General features: G+C 46.4%; 1 protein-coding gene across 8 annotated transcripts in view; it reads right to left on the bottom strand.

The window, feature by feature from the left end:
* The window catches only part of PTPN3 (protein tyrosine phosphatase non-receptor type 3), a 1,752,022-nt gene that overhangs the window by 1,729,035 nt on the left and 910 nt on the right, over positions 1-22,077 (bottom strand). The window lies entirely within an intron of this gene.

The following is a 22,077-nucleotide window of genomic DNA, read 5'->3' as shown; positions in this document are numbered from 1 at the left end:
CAAGTTGGAGTAAGGTATCAAATTAATTATAGCATTTAATCCAACCTGATACCCAGGCCAGATTGAATGTCACTATTAATGTTAGCAACTTTTAGAAAGTTGCCATTCTGCACTTCAGCCAGTCAAGTGGCTTCACAAAGGCCCTGGCACACAGACTTATTTCTGACCTCCTGGAGATATGTGTGAACAAATCCCAGGCCCAGGAACAAAGGCCTTTGCCGCAGAGCGAGGTGAGTCCTCTTCTCCCAGGATAGCCGCTCAGGGTGGTAGCCCAAAATGCAAGCCTCAAAGGGGGAAGACGCCTTTGAAGGTCCGACTGCGACAACACCCCTGAGCAGGATGCCTTTTGTTCCGGCAGACAATTAGGAGACAGAGCCAGAAAGGAAAAACTGTCTCTAAACCTGTTTTACCGTGGGCATGTAGCCGTCTGGTAGCCACACCTATAGGGTGGGCGTCCGTGCTCCTGACAACTAGGGAAGAGTTGTGCCATTTTGAACGGGGAAAGAATGGGGCACTCTGGGATAGCTAGATGCCACACATTGCAGGAAACATGTCACTAGGCAGGGTAGGACTGTGGTCCCATTGGGGCACCTTCCTGCGTTAAATGTCGCACCATGCCCATCAGATAACGCTGGAAAAGAAGAGAGGACTGCAGAAGGACTGCCCTGCTGTCATTAACCCACACACAGAGAGGCTGCACTGTTGAAGGGACTGCAATAGCTGCACTTTTGGGCTAGTGAGATTGGGACTGTGCCTGCGGACCCTGACACGGGGCAAAGTTGATTTCCCACCATCACCCACAGCTGTGACTCCAAGGATCAGCCGACTGATCCCCTGGAACCAGCTCCAGGGACACATGAACTGAAAGAGCCCAAACCGAGAAGCTGGTAGCCACTGCAGACGTTTTGCTACCATCAGTCGACGGGCGCACAAAAGGACAAATCCGAGATAGCCAAAAGTTGCACTCATGTCTGCCGGACCCGGAAGTGCTATCAAAGACCGGATATGTCGTACTCAAGGGACACAAGTCCCCACCTAAGGATTTTGACCGGACCACAGTGCAACGTGACCAGCTGACCAACTACTGCAACATAGAGGACTTTGAGGGACCCCAACCTCCATGGTCAAAGTCGACCCTCATCACCTGCGAGCCAAGGAACAACCACAGACACCTACCGTTGACCGCACCACAACCGGAGCGCCTTTAAGGATCTTTTGCCAGTATCCTCATCATCAAGACAACACCATTGATGTCTATGGCGGTCATTCTATAAAGTTTAGAACCTGCTTCAAAAATGCTGTGGTGGTCCAAAAGTATATTTTCTTGCCCCCTAGACCTTTTCCCTGCTGGATTTGGTCACCCTAGCCCGAGTACCCACACTAACTCTTTCAAACTTTTGAAAAATGTACAAAATTTTTGTTTACTAATGCCCGTTTGCTGTTGCATTTAAAAGTGATAAAAACTTCTAAACTCTGCCCCTCCTGAACCCTCTTGTGAATTTTGATAAACAAGGTCTCTAAAATTCATAAAATATGCTTTATTTTCAATAAATTGTATACATTGTTGTTGTATATCTTTATTGGTGTGTGACTTTCTTAATCTGGTTTTCAGTGTTGTTAAAGGTTCTACACTAAGTTCCTTTGCCAAGCCTTATTGATCGCAGCCACAGCTACCCAGGGTTGTGCTAAGGTTAAGTTAACCATACTGACTGCACCCAGGACGGTATTTGTGAGTGTACTCCATGATAAGGTCCCACAGCCATATCATAGAGTACACCCAAATCCTCATAATTAGTGTCAATAAGAATGTGGTAGGATTGTGAATCTGCATATTACTCTTGAAAAATACTTGTGTTGGCATACCAGAGACAGTTATTAACAGACAGGGACCTAGCATACTAGGCATAATACTTGATATATGGGTAATCCGTGGCAAAAGGCTGGCACAAGCATACTGGGGGTAATTCTTGGTATGGGACGCCCATGGCGAAATGCTTACGCTAGCATGATGTTGTGATTCTTATCATAAAAGATTATATCTGTGGCATATAAGAGCGGGACAAACATGACAAAACGCTGGAAATATCATCCTAGAGGTAAATTTTGACATAAGGGTCGCCCATGTTACATGAATAACATTAATGGCAAAATCCCAGGACTGGCATTTTATACATAATTGTTGCTATAAGGGGGCACCCAATAGCTTATGCTGACCTAGGCACTGTAGAGATTATTTTGGCATATGGGGGTTCCCATAGCAAATTCTGGGAACACAAAGTGGTCAACTCCTGTGGTATATAAGGTTTCAATGGCTTGGGACACCATGAAAGGACAAATATTATTCAACAAGTGCCCTTCCATGGCCTTTTAGATTTAGATTAAATGTTTGCTTAAAAATGCACTATTTGACCAATTTTATCTTTCAAAATGTTCTTGTGCAAAGAATCCCTCACCCCGATCCCATTTAAAAGAGCTCTGGTTCATTCGTTTTGTTCAGTACAATTTAGAGCAAGTATTGTATTCAATGCACTCCATCACTTTCAATTGTTATGGCAGCACCCTAATAATTGTGGATCCAAAAGAGACATTTGTGTTGTTTTTATATTAAATCACGCATAATGTAACTTCAGCGATGTCAATTGTTCTGTTGTCATCCGGGTTAAGATCATGGCACATCACTTTCTGGGAAGAGTCAGGGTCAAAGGTCATATGATGTCACTTCCTTTGATATCAAAAAGCTCAAAGGGTGTGTGTGATGTAACTGTCGCTACTCCTGGCATTTCGATGAATTGACATCCATGATCTTAATGTATCTATAACAGAGTACACATGACAGCCCCAGCATTAAACATTCCATGGACTTCTAGGATAGTGGCCAATGGTGTACTGCAGAAATAGGATACAAATGATTAAGCCAATTACAAAGAATGCTGCAGGGATTGAAATGAGGAAAGAATGGGAGGTACTGAGAGGGAATATCTATTTGATAACAAGACATTGTAAATATAAAAGAAAGGTGCACTAAATTAACCAATGTTGATACAGACTTAGAATTAATGCATGTTCCAGGTTTCCTATGATAATAAAGTGTTTATCCAGTTCTCCTACAAGACAGTAGCGCCCAACACATTCATTGTTACAAAATAGAGGAGCTGACACTGTAGACTTTTGAAATTCCTACGGTCTCCTTAAGTTAGTATTCTCTTGTTTTACTTCCTAAAAATGATGTCAGAATTCCATCAATAAATGAAAAGAAACCTTAACAGTTGCCAAGAAACCAGCTCCTTCGTTCTTGGCAAGAATCAGGGCTAGGCCGGTGCATGAAGATTACAGATTAATGTTTAACCCGTTGTGGGGCCTGTAACTCATTAAAAACACGACCTCCCGGAGTGCTAGGCAGCCGGTGTATTCAAAACGAAACGTGAAGAATTGAACACTCTGTCTCTCATAAATGTATATAAATGGAAAGCGATATTAAGAATCTACATCAAGTGACTGATTGGATGTGCACGATTTGGTGAAAAATGAGGGTATTGGTTAAAATAATTAAGAGTAAAACTTTCCGCATTTTCATACTTGGCACTATATGCAACCTCAACACACAAAAAACTGCGGCCTTACCCTACAATTCACTTCCCAGGATCTTTGACAGAAACCTATATATATCATGCACAGGAAAAGTGGTGCCCGGTCTGTGGTAATATGGGACTGAGCCTGCTAGTCACAGAATCGAGCACTACTGAGGTTTAAGAATCTCAAAGCGTTTGCAGGATACATAATAAATGAATATATGTCAACAAGTCAATGGGTAATATAGCTATGTTAAAACTCAGAAACATTCTATATGAAGGCTTTTTAAAAAACTTTATTGAATGGAAAAAAAATAACACTTGGACTCAATTGCAGGCCATGCAAAATGACAGCGTTGTTGTTTGGGTTATATAATTTGTGTAAAATAAGGATGGCAGTGTCTGGAATAGCATTTATCCAGTGCTTTATTTGAGACAGTGGTTTTGGGTGCTTGTCACTAGCGCTGGAACTTATGACAGTCTGCCACCTGGTGACGCGGTCTTCATTTGGAGATTAGCACAACAGTTGTTTTATTCCATATACATTAAAAATTACTAATACCTGCCACCCAAGCCATTTCTATAGCTCAGGGTGGCCTGGAATAGTCTGAAGTGTCACTTTTGTTAGTAGTGTGATGATCAGTAGTTATGTTGGTACCGTCATTAACAGAGATAGCAGGTGCTATGAGTGGTGTGAGCTGCAGCGGCCTCCTGATGAGGGCCCTGGCACACACACATTTCATATATATATTTTTTTATTCCAAATTTGGCACTGCATTTATCCCACAAGTTGCACTTTTGTTGGTTCTGCGGTGACAAATTGTACATCTCTGATTAATAAATACTGTGCTACATGACCCATTTCAACAGTCCGGAATATGAGATCTAAAATGTACAGGTCTGCATGTATGTTAAATAGCTTTGACTGGGGGAGAAGGTGCATAGGCCCCTGAAATTTAAAAAAACGCACCCCCAAAATACTGTTAGTTCTGGTAGGAAACACCACTGTGTATATGTATGTATATATATACATACACACGTTTTGGGACCCCCCTTTTTTCTCGGCCCCCGCCTGACGAATCACCGTGAAACCTTCAGGATAGGAGCGGACCGGAGCTGGCCAAAACGTTTTGAAAATTCCGCGAAGATTCGTCAATCGGCGCCAAAGTTATTCCAAATAGAATGTTGCGGATCTCCTATGGAAAATAGGTCCTAACTATATCTACCTACTGGCGACCGCCAGTAGGTAATATGTAATATATATATATATATCCAAAGTTCAGTAAAGTCAAAATTAACTTTATTCAGCTGATTATAGCCATCAAAGTACAAATAACAAAACAGGACAGATCAATCTACAGACATGTAATATGTACAAAAAAATATTGTATGAAGAATGTCCTGGTCCGAGAAGTTGTCACAGGGGCAGGGATTTAATGTTCCTTCTTTAAAATACCCTTTAGGGAAAGCAAGAAGCCAGGGAACCATATTCAGCCTAAATCTCATCAAAATGAAGAGATGATGTGGTTTATTTATGTAAAGTAAATATGGTTGCATCTGTTGACCCAAGCTCAGTGTGGCAAATCTTCTCACCGTAGTTTTTTTCAATTCATTCTCCTCCCTTAGTACTCTTCGTCTATCTAAAAACTGCTGTTTAAAGTCTCTAATAGCCAGTTTACCCAATGCTATGGGGCTCATGAATAAATCGGGGCAGCTGAGGGTTTCCATCTGATCTTTAATACATCTTATCCACGGAATGTCTAACACCTTTTCCAAGTTGAGACAGTCTTGGATGATCAATTGGTTTAGGTTTGGAGTTGGTTGTGCCCTAATTCTCAGCCAACGCAATAAGGGGGCAACCGCAATCTGATCAGAAATAAAACCCGCTCCTAGTTCCTCGTGTATATTGAAAATTGGCACGGATGCAGGGACCGAAAGCAGTTTACGCATAAAAATGTTTTCTACCCCTTGGATTTCTCTGACATCTGTGTAACCCCAGATGTCACTCCCATAAGTCGCCATAGGAAGACACTTGGCATTGTAAATCTTCATAAGTGCAGGGAGGGGTTTTGATCCTATTCTTTTTGCAAAGTCTAGAGTGGCACCCGATGATCTAGCTAATACATTCTTTTTATGTGCACGCTGTGTGCACCATGAGCGATGGTCATCAAAAAGAACCCCTAAATAGGGAAAAGCGGGGACTTTTACTAACTCAACTCCCTTACAATAGAATTTAACATTCGCTGCCCTCCTTGAACCTATGGACATGGCATGCGACTTTTTAAAATTAGTGATTAAGTCCAATGGCTCCATAAAATCTATAAAACAATTTAAGAGCATTTGCAGCCCCCTTGCAGTCCTGGCCACCAACACCGCATCATCAGCGTACAAAAATGCGGGAATCATTTTAGTACCGGCTCTAGGAATGTCTTTACAACAAGAAATCAGAGAATCCCCTGGCTTATTAATATAGAGGGTGAACAGCAAGGGGGCCAAAATGCACCCCTGCTGGACCTCTCTTTTTACTGCCCATGAATCAGTTAGGCTGCCATCTTCATTGAAGCGCACTGCCGCTGTTGTGTTTTCATGTATGGCTGCCAGAAATGAAATCAAGTCAGTGTCTAGCCCTATATCTTGAAGGATCAACCAAAGCTTTGACCTATTGACAAGGTTAAAAGCCGAGGTTAAATCCATAAAGGCCAGATGGAGGTCCCCACGCTTTGCAACTGTATACTTCCCGATCACCAAATGGAGATTAAGGCATTGGTCCAGCGTACCTTTCCCTTGCCTAAAACCATATTGGTGATCGGAAACTATGCTTGCTTGATCGAGCCACTCTGTTACACGTGCCAAGACAACTTTCCCCATAATTTTGGCCACAGAGTGAAGGAGCGAGATGGGCCTATAACAAGCCGGGTCATCCCTTGCTCCCTTTTTAAAGATTGGTATAATGAGCGCCTTAGCCCAAGATGGGGTAAACCAGACAGGCAGGCTGTATTAAAAACATGAGTTAAAATCTTTGCCCATAGCTTAGGATCTATCTGCCTTATAGAGATCGGCCGGTACTCCTTGGGGACCTGGAGCTTCCCCCCCCCCCCCCAAGGTTGATGTGATCGCCTTATTGACTTCATCAATTGTAAAAACAAGAGGGTGGCATACCAAATCAATAGCTGGCTTCCCTGCGTAAATCCCGGGGTTGCGTCACTATACACTTTCCCAAAGTGTTGCACCCACCTCTCAGCAGGAACTAGACAATCTTTACTTGAGTTTGGTGAATCATCAAACAATGGACTATTTACAACAGACCAGAATCTAGGACTATTGGCCAGCACACTGGCCTGGCTAAGCTCCTCCCAAGCCATCTCCTTTAATTGCCTTTTCCGACTCTCTACTGCAAGTTTATATGCCCACCTTACATTTTTAACCCGTAAAGCTACCCTAGGTTTTTGCTTAAGTTCCTGCATGAGTTCTTTAAGGGTAGTTATACAGGTTTCATCAAACCAGTTTTAAAATTTTGGGGGCCTTGGTCTACAGGATACAGTTAAGTTAGAAGCAACCTGCTTTACGATTCGGTCAAAAGCATTAGAACGGATAATGGTTGAGAGTCCTTGTCTGAGCAAATCCCAAACCCCTGCGCGCAATTAGTAATTAAACTATCAATAAAACTATCAGGGGTGATCCTTTCCCGCCTCATTCTACGTGCTTGATCTATGGGTGCAATATTAACATTAGTAAGTTGAGTCATGGTCCTTCCTTTATTTACAGCATGTATATTAAGGTCCAGTGTTAGTGGATTGTGATCACGAAGACAGTTTTTTGTTGCACTTAATGTGCCTATTGTCGACAACAATGAAGAGGAAACCAAAATATAAATCAATTATACTTTGACGGCCATGACCAACATATGCAGGTATGGGAACTATCCTGTCCGACTGCTCGGGGCAAATCAAGTTATAGGTTGATAAAAGACTTTCTTAAAAAATGCCGGACGTGGTATGTTCAAAGTGGGTTAGCCCCTGGGGGCCATAGCCCTCCTCCAGCCTTGCTGAACAATTAATAGGGCAATATTAATATCTCCCAGGACTAATATGTCTCTGTACTGTCACCATAATCACCCAAAAAAACAGTGAGAGCTCTAACTCATCAGTTATAGTGAAAGAATTATAAAAATTAACCACAAGAAGAGTTGGTAAATTCTTCCCTGTCAATTTTACTACTAAAATATGGGGAGAACAGGATTCAATCAACTTTGCTTTGTAAGACAACTTGAGGTTGATCATCAATAATAGCCCCCCCAAAGTTCACTCAAATATGAAATGAAGAAGACGGCACACCAAGTAGTTTTGAACTAGGATTTAATGTGCAAAAGGAAACGACGCGTTTCAGCAATAAGCCTTTATCAAGTTTACATTGTGTGCTCAACCCACTCTAGAAATACGTGAGACACCGTCAAAAAAATAACAACAACAACAAAGGAAAGACTTTTCAATTAATTTCATTGCAGAAGACCTCCGATTTTTTCTGTCGAAAAAAGATTTAAACACATTTCCAATTCATGTGTATATGTCAATATCGACAAAGTCCCAGAACATGAGAATTATTTTCGCAATACAAATAAAAATCATTGCAAAATAAATATATGAAGACGGTTGTTCTATTTTCAAGTGAAACCCCCACAGTGATTAATAGTGTCCAAAATAAATTTAAAAAGGCACTATAAGGCATAACAGAACCACATGTTAACAGCAATAACAACTTGCAGTAAAAGCTTATGGAGGTCACTGTTAGACTCACCATTCTTCCAATTTTGGACCATCATTTAGGACCTTGAGAGACTACCGGTGATTGCAATTTTATTGCCAGTACGGTCATCCTCTTGGGCAATTGCCCGACACAGGGATCTTTCAAGTCTGGGCTATTTTTCCAGGCCTGATCTATTGGTGAGCCGACTTAGTATGCAACTGGCACGCTTTTTTGACCCCCGTTGTTATTGATGATAACATGTGGTTCGGTTTATGCCATATAGTGTTTTTAGGTCTCGCCTGAACGAGCGCACATGCGCTGCTCTGAAAGACTTAAGCAAGGGCGTTGAAACTATGAACAAACGCTCGTGCGTGTGCTTTTTTTTTTTATCTCCCCCACTGACCTTTGCACGCGTCTTTCTAAGAAAAACAGCACGCAATTGGCCCAAGGCGGGTGCATGTCCCGCCTTCTCTGGTACCTGGCCTAGGGTCCTCAGGAGCGAGCAGCAGCGCCATCTGTTTCCAAGTATCGTGCCGGGTCTCGCGGTCGCGTTAATTGGAAACAGATTGTCAAACGCGCCGCTTTCCCTTTCGCCGCCACCTGGCTTTTTTAACCCCTTCCCTGCGGGGGTAATTCCCCCACGGTGCGGGGGGGGCCACGGCGCCGCTGTGCTCGTCATGACTCACAGTGGAGCTGTGCTCATGACGAGCTGAGCTCGTCACGACCCTGCCCACTGATTAATTCTCCCGCTCAGGCAGGGAATTTATCGCGCGTGGGCGGGCCGCGGCCGTTATGACGAGCTCAGCTCATCATGAGCACAGCTCCACTGTGACTCATGACGAGCTAAGCTCGTCATAAGCATGGAAGGGGTTAAAACATGCTGTAGAGTGTTTGGTAGCCCTGCAAATGTGTTTAACTCATAGTGTTTGCTGGTACTGCAGTTTCTGGAGTGAATTTACTACTCGATTGTGTTAAGTTCCCAGGCTTGTGCAAATGTCTGTATGCTTTTATTGGGCAACAGCGAAGGTCTCGCTCTGAAAAAAACTTCCAAGGTGAGATGCTTTTGACAATTCCCGAAGGACAAGCCTCTAAAAGCAACATTTGTGACAAATCAGTGTGTAAAAAATGAGCGCCGTCCTTGTGCAGTGTGAGCTTTCCCCAAATTACAAAAACACAATTTCTGTTGCGTCTAAAATAATGTGTGTCTTTGTAGCTTGAGTCTTGTGCCCGCCTCCTACTGCACAGAGTTGTGGACGAGACCCGCTCAAGGACTAGAGTGGATGTAAACAGACACCACAGTGACCTTTGGTGGGGAAGCAACGGTGGCAGCACTTCAATAGCCTTCATCAATATTCACGGTGTATCTCCAGCCCGCTCCAAAGAGATTATCTTTCACGGTGGCTGGGAGGAGGCTTCGTCGTCCGAAGTGGACTTGTCAGCAACAGCCTGCTTCTCATGCACTGCCCCTTTCCCCAAGCAGCAAAAGAAGCCGTGGCAAGATTCTGCTGGACACTGTGAGGAGGCGTTGCCTGCTCCACTTGGTGTCCCCAGAAAGGAGCACGCCTATCTCTAACTTAATTAGCACCAGGTAGGCTGCAGTGCTGGTAGTCACTGCATGAGGCTGGCTTTGCAGCGCAAGGTGCGGGTTGTGGCTTGTGAACTACACAGAGGGATGTCAGAGTATGGTGGAATGTCTGCGCAGTATAAATGGGCTCTCCCACCCGCACTTGTGCCGATGGGAGATGGTGAAGTCTAATCGGATATTCCGGTGTCAGAGAAGGGTTGCAGCACGGCTGTCCTGTCTGGGCTCCTCTTTGTTCACTGCATGCAGCACGAGACGGCTGCACCGGTTGCTGCCACTCACTAAAAACACGAGCGAATTCTGAGGTCTACCGTTGTTCCATTGTGTGGAATTGGTTGTTGTGTACTATGTGACGTTGTGATGTAATCATGGGATATGCCACACAGTTCATGGGGGTGGCCCCATGTGAGCGTGGCATTGCATATTCAGCCTAAACAGTACTGGATTTGTAAATCGTATTTTTATAGGCCAAACGGAAACATATATTAATTCAAATAATTGTTTTAAGCTTATAAATGGTATTATAGTACAGGCAAACAACAATGAATCAGTGGCGCACTATACCTCGCCTCTCTTCATCACCACACACCCCTGCCACAACCGTGTGCTTGAATACAAACATCGCGCACACGCATGCAGTGATCGTATATGCTTGTAGCCGCAAAAGGTATGGCGCAGCCAAAAAGAGGCAGCCCAGTGTGCAGTACTGCACAGTCTGTGCCCTCAACATACCAATGAAGGCCTATCAATAAATAATACTTGTTCGAATTTTGCAGGGGTTTGCAGTTGTTTCGCTTATATAACGTGCCGTTAGTCAACGAAAACCTCGACGCAGGCTGTGTCCACAAGCAGGCGTGTGGCCACGCTGTTTAACACTAGGGGGAACGTGTTTTTGGCACTATGCCACAATTTATGCCTCAAAAATGTCACGTGAACGTTGGCTGCACCTCTCTTCTTCCTGGGTCCCAGCAGGCCCAGGGACAGTCTCTCATCCAATCCCTGTTTTCAATATAATGTCCAATTGTAAACATTACCAGTGCTGTTTTTTTACGCTTTATACTATGTTTAATTTACCGTGAGTGTAAACAGCTTTATTACTGTCCTTGCAAGACTGTCTTCCCCTCACCACCGCTTCCCCGCAGTTACATTACAATGCGGTTACAAGTGTTACAGGGAAACAGACCACCGGAGCCACTGTGACCTAAGCCAGACATAGCACCCCTCCTCTATTCCTCTTTCCCCCCAGCTGAGCCCACACTCCACATATTTACACTCTACTCAATGCAACATAAATACACTCCACATATTACCTACCACTCAGTGCCATGTAATTACACACCACATACTTACACTCTACTCAATGCAACATAAACACACTCCACATAATACCACACATTGCCACATAATTATATGCTACATAATTACACTGTATTCAATGCAACATACACTCCAAATACCACTCAGTGCCACATAATTACACACCACATAATTACACTCTACTCAGTGCAACATAAATACACTCCACATAACACCACTCCGTGCCACATAATTACACACCACAAAATTACACTCTACTCAGTGCAACATAAAGACACTCCATATAATACCACTCAGTACCACATAATTACATGTCACATAATGAAACTCTATTCAATGCAACATAAAGACACTCCACATAATACCACTGTGGCACATAATTATACGCCAAGTAATTACACTCTACTCAATGTAACAAATACACCCCACATACCACTCAGTACCACATGATTACAAGCCACATAACTACACTCTACTCACTGCAACATAAATACACTCCACGTATTACCACTCAGTGCCACATAATTATACGCCACGTAATTACACTCTACTCAATGCAACAAATACACCCCACATACCACTCAGTATCACATAATTACTCTCTACTCATTGCAACATAAATACACTCCACATACCACTCAGTACCACATAATTACACGCCACATAATTGCACTCTACACATAAATACACTCCACATAAATGCACTCTATACCACATACCACCAATCAACATAAATGCACTCCGCACTATGACACAATTTCACTAAGCATAATTTCACTCAACACCACAGTTCCAGGCCACACAATTCAACTCCATACATTTCCAATACACACCGCATAATTACACACCAAACAACATATTTCAAATCCACAACGGACCTCCAATCCATAGCATATAGTGTCACCACCTGAGCACCAAACATCATTCACCACCACCATTTTGCATCAGCGCACCACCTAAGCATCACGTCAGTCTGCCCTTGGAATCTGGCATCTGTTGATTCTCCCCTAGTGTCCGTCCACTGATCGTGTTCTAATTAAATTACTGTTTTCCAAACTCCACTTCCCCGTTATTTATGTCCCGCTCCCCCATAACAAAAGAAATTATAACAAACAAGCATGAGAACAGGCAGGAAGAAGTTGCCAGCAGTGCAAGTACCAAAAAACTAGAAGAGAGGGAGGAGCCTAGCGCGCAACCAAGATGGCCGCATAGGTGCGAGGCTCCCGAGGACCTCCGCAACCTCCTACATTTATCCTGAATTCATCCTGCCTCGATTAAGGGGACTGTGTTGGTGAGCCTGAGCTGAGGTGGAACCCGTTTTCCGTTCTCGAATCGGACCTCGGGTGCCGGAGTGAGCACCGATTGAAGATTGCGGCCTTCTTCTCGCTGAACCCCGGATTTGCGTTGGGGGGTGGCCCAGTGGCAAAGTGAACAACAACGGCGGGCCGGGCCTGGCGAGTCGCGTACCCCGCACTTTCGCTTTCTCGCCGTCTTTGCAAGTGAGATCGCGGAGCCTTTTGTGTTGGTGTGGCCTCGCTGGGGGACCCTGCCTGCCTGCCGTAGCCCACTCTGCCGATCTGGGGTGGCCCCCCCCCGGAGCTCGTGGCCCTGATTGCCTGCCCTCTACGGCGTTGCTGGTGCGATTGTGGGACCAGCGGCGATGGCCACGAAACAAGATGGGGATCGGTCAAAGACCAAGTCGACCCGACGTGGCACCGTCCATCCGGCCAATAGCATGGACCGCTATACCCTCCAGAGGGGATCTCCCGGCGGACCGCACAAGTCCCCTGAGGGCCCATCTGATGCCCCGGACTTGCCCACGGATCTGACTCTCCACGACGTCATGGGCGCCATTTCCGAGATGAAGGCCTCGGTGGGCCAGCGGTTCGACACCCTGGCACAGAAGATCGACGCGATCCTTGTGGACGTTGGCCTGGTGAGGGCCGATCTTTCCAAGACGAACGATCGAGTTGATTCTTTGGCCCACACCGCATCGGGCCTTACAACTGAGGTGGCAGCACTACAACTGGAGGTACGCCGGCTAAGTCAGGCGAGCGCACTTATGGATCGGCGCCTCGAGGATTCCGAGAGTCGGGCCCGGAGGAATACCATCCGCATCATCGGAGTACCCGAGGGACGGGAGGAGGCGGCGGCGGATCTATTTGTGGAGAACCTGATCGCTACCCATCTCCAGCCTCGGGGACTGAGTAAATTTTTTGCTGTGGAGAGGGCCCACAGGGTTCCCGGGGGAAGGCCGAAGGTCGGAGCCCCTCCGCGACCTCTCATTGCCCGGATTTTTAACTTTCAGGACAGAGACGCTATCCTGCAAGCTTCCAGACTACATGGGCCGGTTAAGCTGGAAAATATGGAAGTGAATTTTTACCCTGATTTCACCCAAGCGGTCCAGAAGCAAAGACTGAGTTTCCTGGGCGTTAAGCGCCGACTCCGGGACCTGAACTTAAAGTACGCCATGCTCTTCCCGGCCAAGCTGCGAGTGGAGGTGGATGGTCGCACGCACTTTTTTGATCGTCCCGAAGCGGCCGGGGACTGGCTGGACACTCTGTCTGGGGATCGAGATGGCGGGGGGGGGGGCGGCGGGAGGAGACGGCCCACTGGATCGGGACTGAGGGGTCAATATTGGGCCTCACTCTGGACGAATACGATGCTACTTTCGATCAAGCGTCTGTCTTTGTACATTCCCCTCCCATGGAGGTTGTGTGGGGTCTAGAAGGGGTACTCTTTCCTCCTCTAGGGGGTCTAGCTAGTTTCTTTCTATAGGGGCGACAGGCACACTGCAAGTTGGGGGGGCTGTCCGGGCTCATGCAGGGGTGCATGGAGGGGGGAGTTTTGTTGGAATGGGTGGGTTGGGGTGGGGTGTTGTTCGTTTACACCACAAGGCAAATGTATTATTGTGTTATCTCTACAGTGCTCTCTGGGGGACGAGTGATGACTTCTGTTTATGATGGGGGGTAGGGGACTGAGTTTGTTGTCCTGGAATGTCAATGGACTGGGGGACAGGATAAAACGAGGTGTGGTCCTGCAGTTCTTGAAGCGAACCTCGCCCGATATAGTTTTTCTGCAGGAGACGCACCTCATTGGCAACTCCTTTTGCGCCATGAATCGACGGGGCTACCGCCTTGTGGCCCATTCGGGCTTCACGTCTGGTTCAAGGGGTGTGGGCATTATGGTTAAAAACTCGCTCCCGTTGGAGATTGATGAGGTGCGCCATGACGATAGGGGACGTTACACGGTTTTGGTGGGTAGACTGGAGGGCAGAGTGGTCGTTTTTATGTCAGTATATGTCCCACCGGGGCTGCAGACGACCACCTTTGCGGACTTGGGGCGCCTCCTCCTTGGCCTTCCGGAAGGGATTCTAGTGGTGGGGGGGGGATTTTAATGCAGTAGTTTCCGGAACTGTGGATCGTCACCCCCCTAGGGATCTCCCCCGGGCCCAAGCGTGGTTATCTGGCCTCTTGGATACCCTGGGGCTGGTGGATTGTTGGCGTTTAAAACATCCCACGCAGCTACAGTACACCTTCCATTCAGGGGCTCATGGTAGTCTCTCACGGCTAGATTATGTCCTGGTCCCAGCGGCTTATGTGGGGAGGGTGGGAGAAGTGCGCCATTTGGCACGGGGTATTTCGGACCACTCCCCGCTCTTGTTGCACTTTGATATTTTGTCGAGGGGAGAGGGTAGAGTGGCCCCGATCAATCCCTGGTACCTGCGTGACCCCACCATTCGCGCAGAGCTGATTAAATCTCTTAAGCGCTATTTTGATGAGAATGTGGGGTCTGTGTCATCGGCGGTCTCACTGTGGGAGGCGTTCAAGACAGTACTCCGAGGAGAGGCCCTGTCCCTTATTTCCCACTCCCGGAGGCGCGAGCGGGAGGAGGTGACCCGTGTTGAAGCTGAGATAACCGAGTTGGAGGGTGATCTAGAATGTGGGGTGACGGATGATAAATTACATGTTCTCCAACTCAAGCAAGCGGCCTATAAGGCCCTCGTCACGGAGGCGGCCAGGGGCCTCAGTAGAGAGCAACAGGGGAGACTGTATGATGTGGGTGATAAGGCTGGTAAATTGATTGCGTGGCTGGATAAAAAAGAGAGAGCGAGTCGAGTTGTCCCGTTGATTGAGAAAACGAATGGTGTGTGTGTCACTGAACCGGAGGAAATTGTCTCCTGCTTCGCGGACTATTTCCGTGGGGTGTATTCCCCAGTGTCTTCCCGCTCTGAAGAGGATTCCCATGCCCTGCTCAGAGAGATCGCGCTGCCTTCCCTTTCGGAGGAGGACAGGGTGTTGTTGGACGCCGAAGAAATTGCCCTCGCCATACGCTCGGTCGCTTCCGGCAAGGCCATGGGTCCTAATGGTCTTCCCATCGAGTTGTATAAGCTGCGACCGGATACGCTGGCACCGCATCTCCGTGCTACCATCGTGGTTATCCACAAGGAGGGGAGGCCACGGGACCGGGTCACATCCTATCGACCCATTTCGTTATTGAATGCGGAGCCCAAAATTCTCGCCAAGGTTTTGGCCAATCGGCTGGTCGGCGTGGTGTGTGACTTGGTCCACCAGGACCAGTCCGGCTTTATTCCCCATCGTAACACAGCGCTTAACCTGCGGCGGTTGCATGGGGTGCTCGCACGTGTCCCGTTCATACGGGAGCCGGCCATCTTGGCATCCTTGGACGCCACTATGGCATTTGACACACTTGAATGGCCATATATTTGGGCGACGCTCGCGAAATTTGGGTTTGGCCCAGGGTTTATCAGCTGGGTTAAATTGTTGTACTCTGGCCCACTGGCGCAGGTGGTTGTGAACGGTAGAGTGTCGGCGCCGTTTGAGTTGGGCAGGGGCACGCGGCAGGGCTGCCCGTTATCGCCGCTCCTTTTTGCGCTTGCCTTGGAGCCCCTGGCGGAGTGGCTGCGGTGGGAACCTTCTATTCGTGGTCTCCGCTGGACCCCCGAGTATGAGGACCGCGTGTCTCTATATGCTGACGATATTCTCCTGTACCTGGCTTCCCCACGTAAATCACTGATAGTACTGGTTGATGTATTGCAATCATTTGGTCGTAACTCCGGCCTTGTCATCAACTGGGCTAAATCGTGCGTGTATGTTCTCTCTGGGGAGGCTCCTATCCTTCCGCGGGGCTGTCCTATCCAGATCGCCCCGCAGGGATTTAGGTACCTGGGTATCTTCATCACCCTAGACGCGGAGGCCCGGTATGATCGAAACCTGCTGCCTCCCCTCCAGCGCCTGAAGGAGGATGTCGCGCGTTGGCGGCGTTTGCCGCTCTCGCCGCTCGGCCGGGCGGCATTGTTTAAGATGATGTCGCTGCCGCGTTTCCTGTACGCTTTGCAGAATACAATGGACCTCGTCCCGGCGCGCTACTTCCGCGAGGTGGAGAGTTTGCAACGCCGCCTGTTCTGGGACGGAAGACCGCGTATCGCCCTGGCGAAGCTGACGCTCCCGTGGTATGACGGGGGGATAGCCCTCCCGGATATTAAACGGTATTATTGGGCCTCCCAGCTGGCTGCGATTAATCACGGCCTATACGGGCCCGCCCTAAACCCGGCCTTTGAAATGGATAAGATGCTACTGCCGGGTGGTGACTATAATCGAGCGCTCTACTCCAGCTCGCTCGACGCACGTCTGACGGGCCCCATGCGTGTCATGGTACGAGTGTGGCACGCGGCTAATGTAGCGATGGGGTGGAAGGATCGTTTGACCCGAGCGTCACCACTGTACGCGTCTGAGCAGTTGGGCTCCCTGTGGACCTCGAAGGGCTTCGAGAAGTGGGACATGATAGGCATCAGCAGGGTGGGGGATCTCTGGACGAGGGGGGGATTCAAAACGTTCGAGATGCTGCAGACGGAATTCCAGTTGCAAGACAGGGAGTACTTTCGGTATATGCAGATCCGTCATGCACTATGCTCCGTCTTCCCGGACGTCGCCTCCATCCCGGAGTACTCCCCTCTGGAAGATAGAGTGCTGGATGGACATGTACCGGAAAGCACGATCTCGTTAATCTATAAAAAACTGATCAATGACCGCGCGGGATTGCTGCTTGATCTTAGCGAGGCTTGGGTTGCCGATGGATTGGAGCTGGACGATGAGGACTGGGTCTCTGCGGTGGCCTCCCCGAAAGAGGTGGCCATACCGGCCCGCCTTCGCTTCGTCCAGCTCAAGATACTCCATAGGGTCTACACAACGGGGCCAAGGCTATTGCGTATGGGCTATGCTGTGGACGGGTTGTGTAAGCGTGGGTGTGGTTCTTTGGGGACCTTTCTTCATATTTTGTGGGAATGCCCAGAGGTGGAGCGATTCTGGCGTGGTGTGCATGAGGTCCTGCGGGTGGTTACGCGTGTGCCGCTGCTGCCCGAAGCGAGGAGATGCCTGTTGAACGTGTGGGAACCAACCGACTATTCGGCGCCACAGACGTGGTGGGTGACTCTGGGATATATGGTGACTAAGCGCGATATTGCTCAGCTGTGGGGTTCCCAGAGGCCCCCGACTGTTTCGGCCTAGAAGGACAATATGGACTGGTGCATGTTTCGGGAAAAGGTGGTGTATGTAGCGAGAGGTAAGCCTGGGACATGGGTGAAAGTATGGGGCCCCTGGAACGCCTACCGTGGGGGAATCTGTGCCCCGCCGTTATTGCCCGATCCATCGCCTGCCCCGTTCCCTTAGCCGGTTTAGCTCTCCGGTACCGGGCACGGAGTCCACCCAGTCCCTGTTCTGACCTTCCCCCCCCCCCCCCTTGATACTCCTATGGATTGGTAGGGTCCCCCTTCTAGGGGAGCACATGCTGCTGTTTTCAATCGTGGGTTGCCTTGTGGTTTGATTTTGTTTGTTGTTATTTATGTTTAAAAGAAACCGTCATGTGGTGTCCGGATGGTGTGGCCATCAACGCGGCTAACTCCTGTACGTTTCCCTTTGCCGCAGCCTGTGTTCTACTGTGTGTATCTTATGCTCCTCTTGTTTGCTAGCGGCCGGCCTGAAGGTTGTAGGCCCATCTTTGTATATTCTTTGAACTTTTTAATAAACGGTTTAAAAAAAAAACAAAAAAAAAAACTAGAAGACATTTTTAATCAGGTTTTTCAGTTGTATAGAATGTTGTCTTCGTTTGTATAAAGGTAACAAAAATACTTAACACTTTTTATTATTACTTTTCAACATAATGCACAACAGCCACAATGCTCTACAACATAGCCAAACGTTCTGGCTAAACACATAAGCTCCCAAAGGCGAGACCTATTGGCTATGCCAATGCTTTACACTATAATCACGGTTGGGGTTTCACTTGAAAATAGAACAACCGTCTTCATATATTTATTTTGCAATGATTTTTATTTGTATTGCGAAAAGAATTCTCAGGTTCTGGGACTATGTCGATATTGACATATACACATGAATTGGAAATGTGTTTAAATCTTTTTTCGTTGCAATATGCTGTTAAGTATCACAAAGGGCAGAAAAAAACGAAGGTCTTTCTTCTGCAATGAAATGAATTGAAAGTCTTTCCTTTGTTATTATTTTTTGGACTGTGTCTCACGTATTTCTAGAGTGGATTGAGCACACAATGTAAACTTGATAAAGGCTTATTGCTGAAACGCGTCGTTCCCTTTTGCACATTAAATCCTAGTTGAAAATTACTTGATGTGCCGTCTTCTTCATTTCATACTTGAATGAACTTGGACTTATGTATTGATGGTTGTTGCACCAATCGACGGCACCGGCATTGTGAGGCCAGTGGCGGCGTCTTAGCAACGCTGTTTGAATATATATATATATATATATATATATATATATATATATATATATATATATATATATATATAGACACACACACACATATATATACACACACACACACACATACATATATACACATACACACACACATATATATATACATACATACACACACACAATGTATTATTATTTGGGGGGTCGTTTTCCCTCTAAACGATGACATGCATGAAAAAGCTGGTCAACCTCGGACAGGGCATGGAAATGCATTGAGCTGGATAAATATTTCGAAAGGTCAAGCCAGAAAATGACCAACGTTCTATTAAAAAATGAGGATGAAAGGAGGGCTGAACACACCAATGAGGGTCATGGTCTCTGTACTCATTTCTTTTTTACTATGTTCCTATTGCACAACATATTAGCTGTTCCTGCGAAAACCTGCTTACCCTTCAGTGCCCTTCACGGCGCAGCTCTGCAGAGGCTGTGGGGAGAGGGGACTGCAAGTTCCACCCACACAGCCTCTGGATAAGGAACTCTCCAGGCAGTACAGAAGAGCCAAAGAAATGAAAACATCATCCCCAGCTTCCTCAATCTCCGGGAGCCCCGTGTAAATATTGATGCAAGCTTCGGCTGCACCGGTGACACACAAGAAAGGCACTTTTAGGAAATGTAAGAAGGTGCAACCAACCAGCTAGATGAGAGGCACTGTGTTTTGGTTAGAACACACGCCCGACGGAACGCAATACAGTTTTACAATCATATATAGAACATACGCCGGAGAATTGGAAGGTGTTTATTCCCATATTAACTGTAGTCGAAAGTAAACTCGTGTATATCAAACAGCGATGAGGCCGAGTCTAATTAAAACGCAAGTCAAACTAATTATCTATTGGAATGCGCTACCTGTGTTAATAATCTCGAGACTCCCAGTAAGAAAAGGATATTTCTGAGCTATAACCTAGAAATAAAACTGAATGAAACACAAAGAGAAGACAAGCCGGCAGACATTCTCTATTGCAGAACCATGTCCCGGATTTGTTTTGGACAGTCCATGTTCTGCTAAATATGTCTTGGCAATTTAGTATCTTCTTGGAAATGAATTTACTTTCGACTATTTCCGGAAGTTAGGTTGGTAACCAGCCCCATGCTTATTTTGAACGTGTGTTTCATGTTTTTATTTTGCATAATGTCATGTTTACAAAGCAACAAAGCTTTAAATGGTGAACCTCTAATACTTAGAGGTGACAGTTTCTAGTAATACCCCTAAAAGGGCAAATAAAACCTTGGGGAAAGTAGACCAAATTATTTATGCTAAGCCAAGACTGCTCCACTCATACCGCGGCCCAACCGCTTTTATGTTGCCTATGTTTGAGATGATGCCCTTTTAATATAACCCAGATTACCGCGATTAGGCAATACGAACTTGTCAAATTGCCATCCGTGGCATTATTACGTCAGTTTCACAGGACACACCTGAGCACCAGCTTCAACAGATACCCAATTACACATTTCTTATGTGTAAACGATCGTTTCCACTCAAAAGTATCTGTAACAGGAGACTGTTAATATCAAACAGTCAATTATATTGATTATCGTAACTCTAGCACACAACTTCCTCTAAAGAAATATCACTGTAATCTCTCCATTTGTATATGAAGTGTTCTGGAGTGACTAGAAAAGAAGCATGTCATTGCGATATATAGACTACCAAAACAAATAAGAACACTGAGGAAATATTCCAAGGTACTAATACCCCCATTGTTCTACACTTAAACATTGTTTTCAAGTGGAAACACTATTGACACGTAAAATGGCAACATTTTAGCTAAAAAACTGCATTGCCTTTCCAGCAACAGTCTGAAATTAGAGATGGAATTCATTTGCAAGTGTATGTGCATAATGTGGATTACTGCATTATTGCTTTCCTTGATTAACAACGCAATTTTAAAGATGCTCATCCAATGACAGTTATCTGCATTCCACAATCTTTTTTATTTAACCAGAATCAAGTGAATAGTAGAAAAGTGAAAACTAAGGCCCATTCTTTAAGCAAGTGTTTCATCTATTGCCTGCGTCACAGAAGTGCCAATAGAGTGCACATAATATGGTCTGCAGTGATGTGTCAATGTCCACCATCAGTGATGGGAGAACAATTGACAAGCGAGATAGCGCAAGAAGCCACAACTGGGACAATGAAACGTAAATAAGAAACAAAAGTAGAGATGGCAATGAAAAGAGAGAGGGGCAGTGAAAGTAAAGGTGCTATAAAAGGTAAGTAGAGCTATCAGTGTGAAGAGAGGCAGTGAAAAGAGACAGGAGAACGGTGATAGGAGAGAAAGTAATAGTGACCAGAGAGAAGAAACCACTGCAGCAAAGGTGACCGCAAAGGTGTGGGGGGAGGGACAAAGATCAAAGAAAGATGGTAAATGACTGTAGGGAGAGTGGCAAAGACCGAAAAGTGTGATAACAGGAGAGAGGTTCAGAGACAGAAGAAAGAGGCAGTGTCAATAAAAAAACGGAGACCAGTGGTAGAAGAGGGGAGGAAAGTGACAAAACAGAAAGAGAGGCAGTGACAAGAAAGAAGTAGGGGAAAGAACAGGGGGTAGTAACAGGAATGACAGGGTGTGCAGTAACTGTAGAGTAACAGGAAAATCGGGTCCAGTGATAGGAAAACGAGTGGGGGCAGTGAACGAACAAGGAGTAGGCAGTAACATTAGAGAGAGGGAACAACAACATGATGAGGTGCCAGCGATCAGTGTCAGCTAGCAAGCGGTGTAATGGCTGGAGAGACAGAGGGGCAGTGACACAAGAGAAAAAGATAGTGGCAATAAGGGGTCAAAAGGAAGAAGGACATATAGAAAGGGACAATCACAAGAGGGAGCAAGAGAGAAGGGCAACTACTGGAGAGAGCTATAGAGGAAAAATTGACAGAAGGGATCTATAGAGAGAGAGGGGCATTAACAAAAGAGAAAAAAATGAGAGCTTGCAAGAGCCTTACCATGTCTGGTGTTTCGCTAAGAAACGGCATGTAAGTAGCACAGGGCGAGACTAAAGTGACAAAGGGGATGGTTTATAACCCTCTAACCTATCAACTGAAGTAGCTGGTAGATGCTGT

This window comes from Triturus cristatus, chromosome 5_2, assembly GCF_964204655.1.
Source record: "Triturus cristatus chromosome 5_2, aTriCri1.1, whole genome shotgun sequence".
In the NCBI taxonomy this organism is placed as follows: domain Eukaryota; kingdom Metazoa; phylum Chordata; class Amphibia; order Caudata; family Salamandridae; genus Triturus; species Triturus cristatus.
This window is presented reverse-complemented; position numbering and strand designations above follow the sequence as displayed.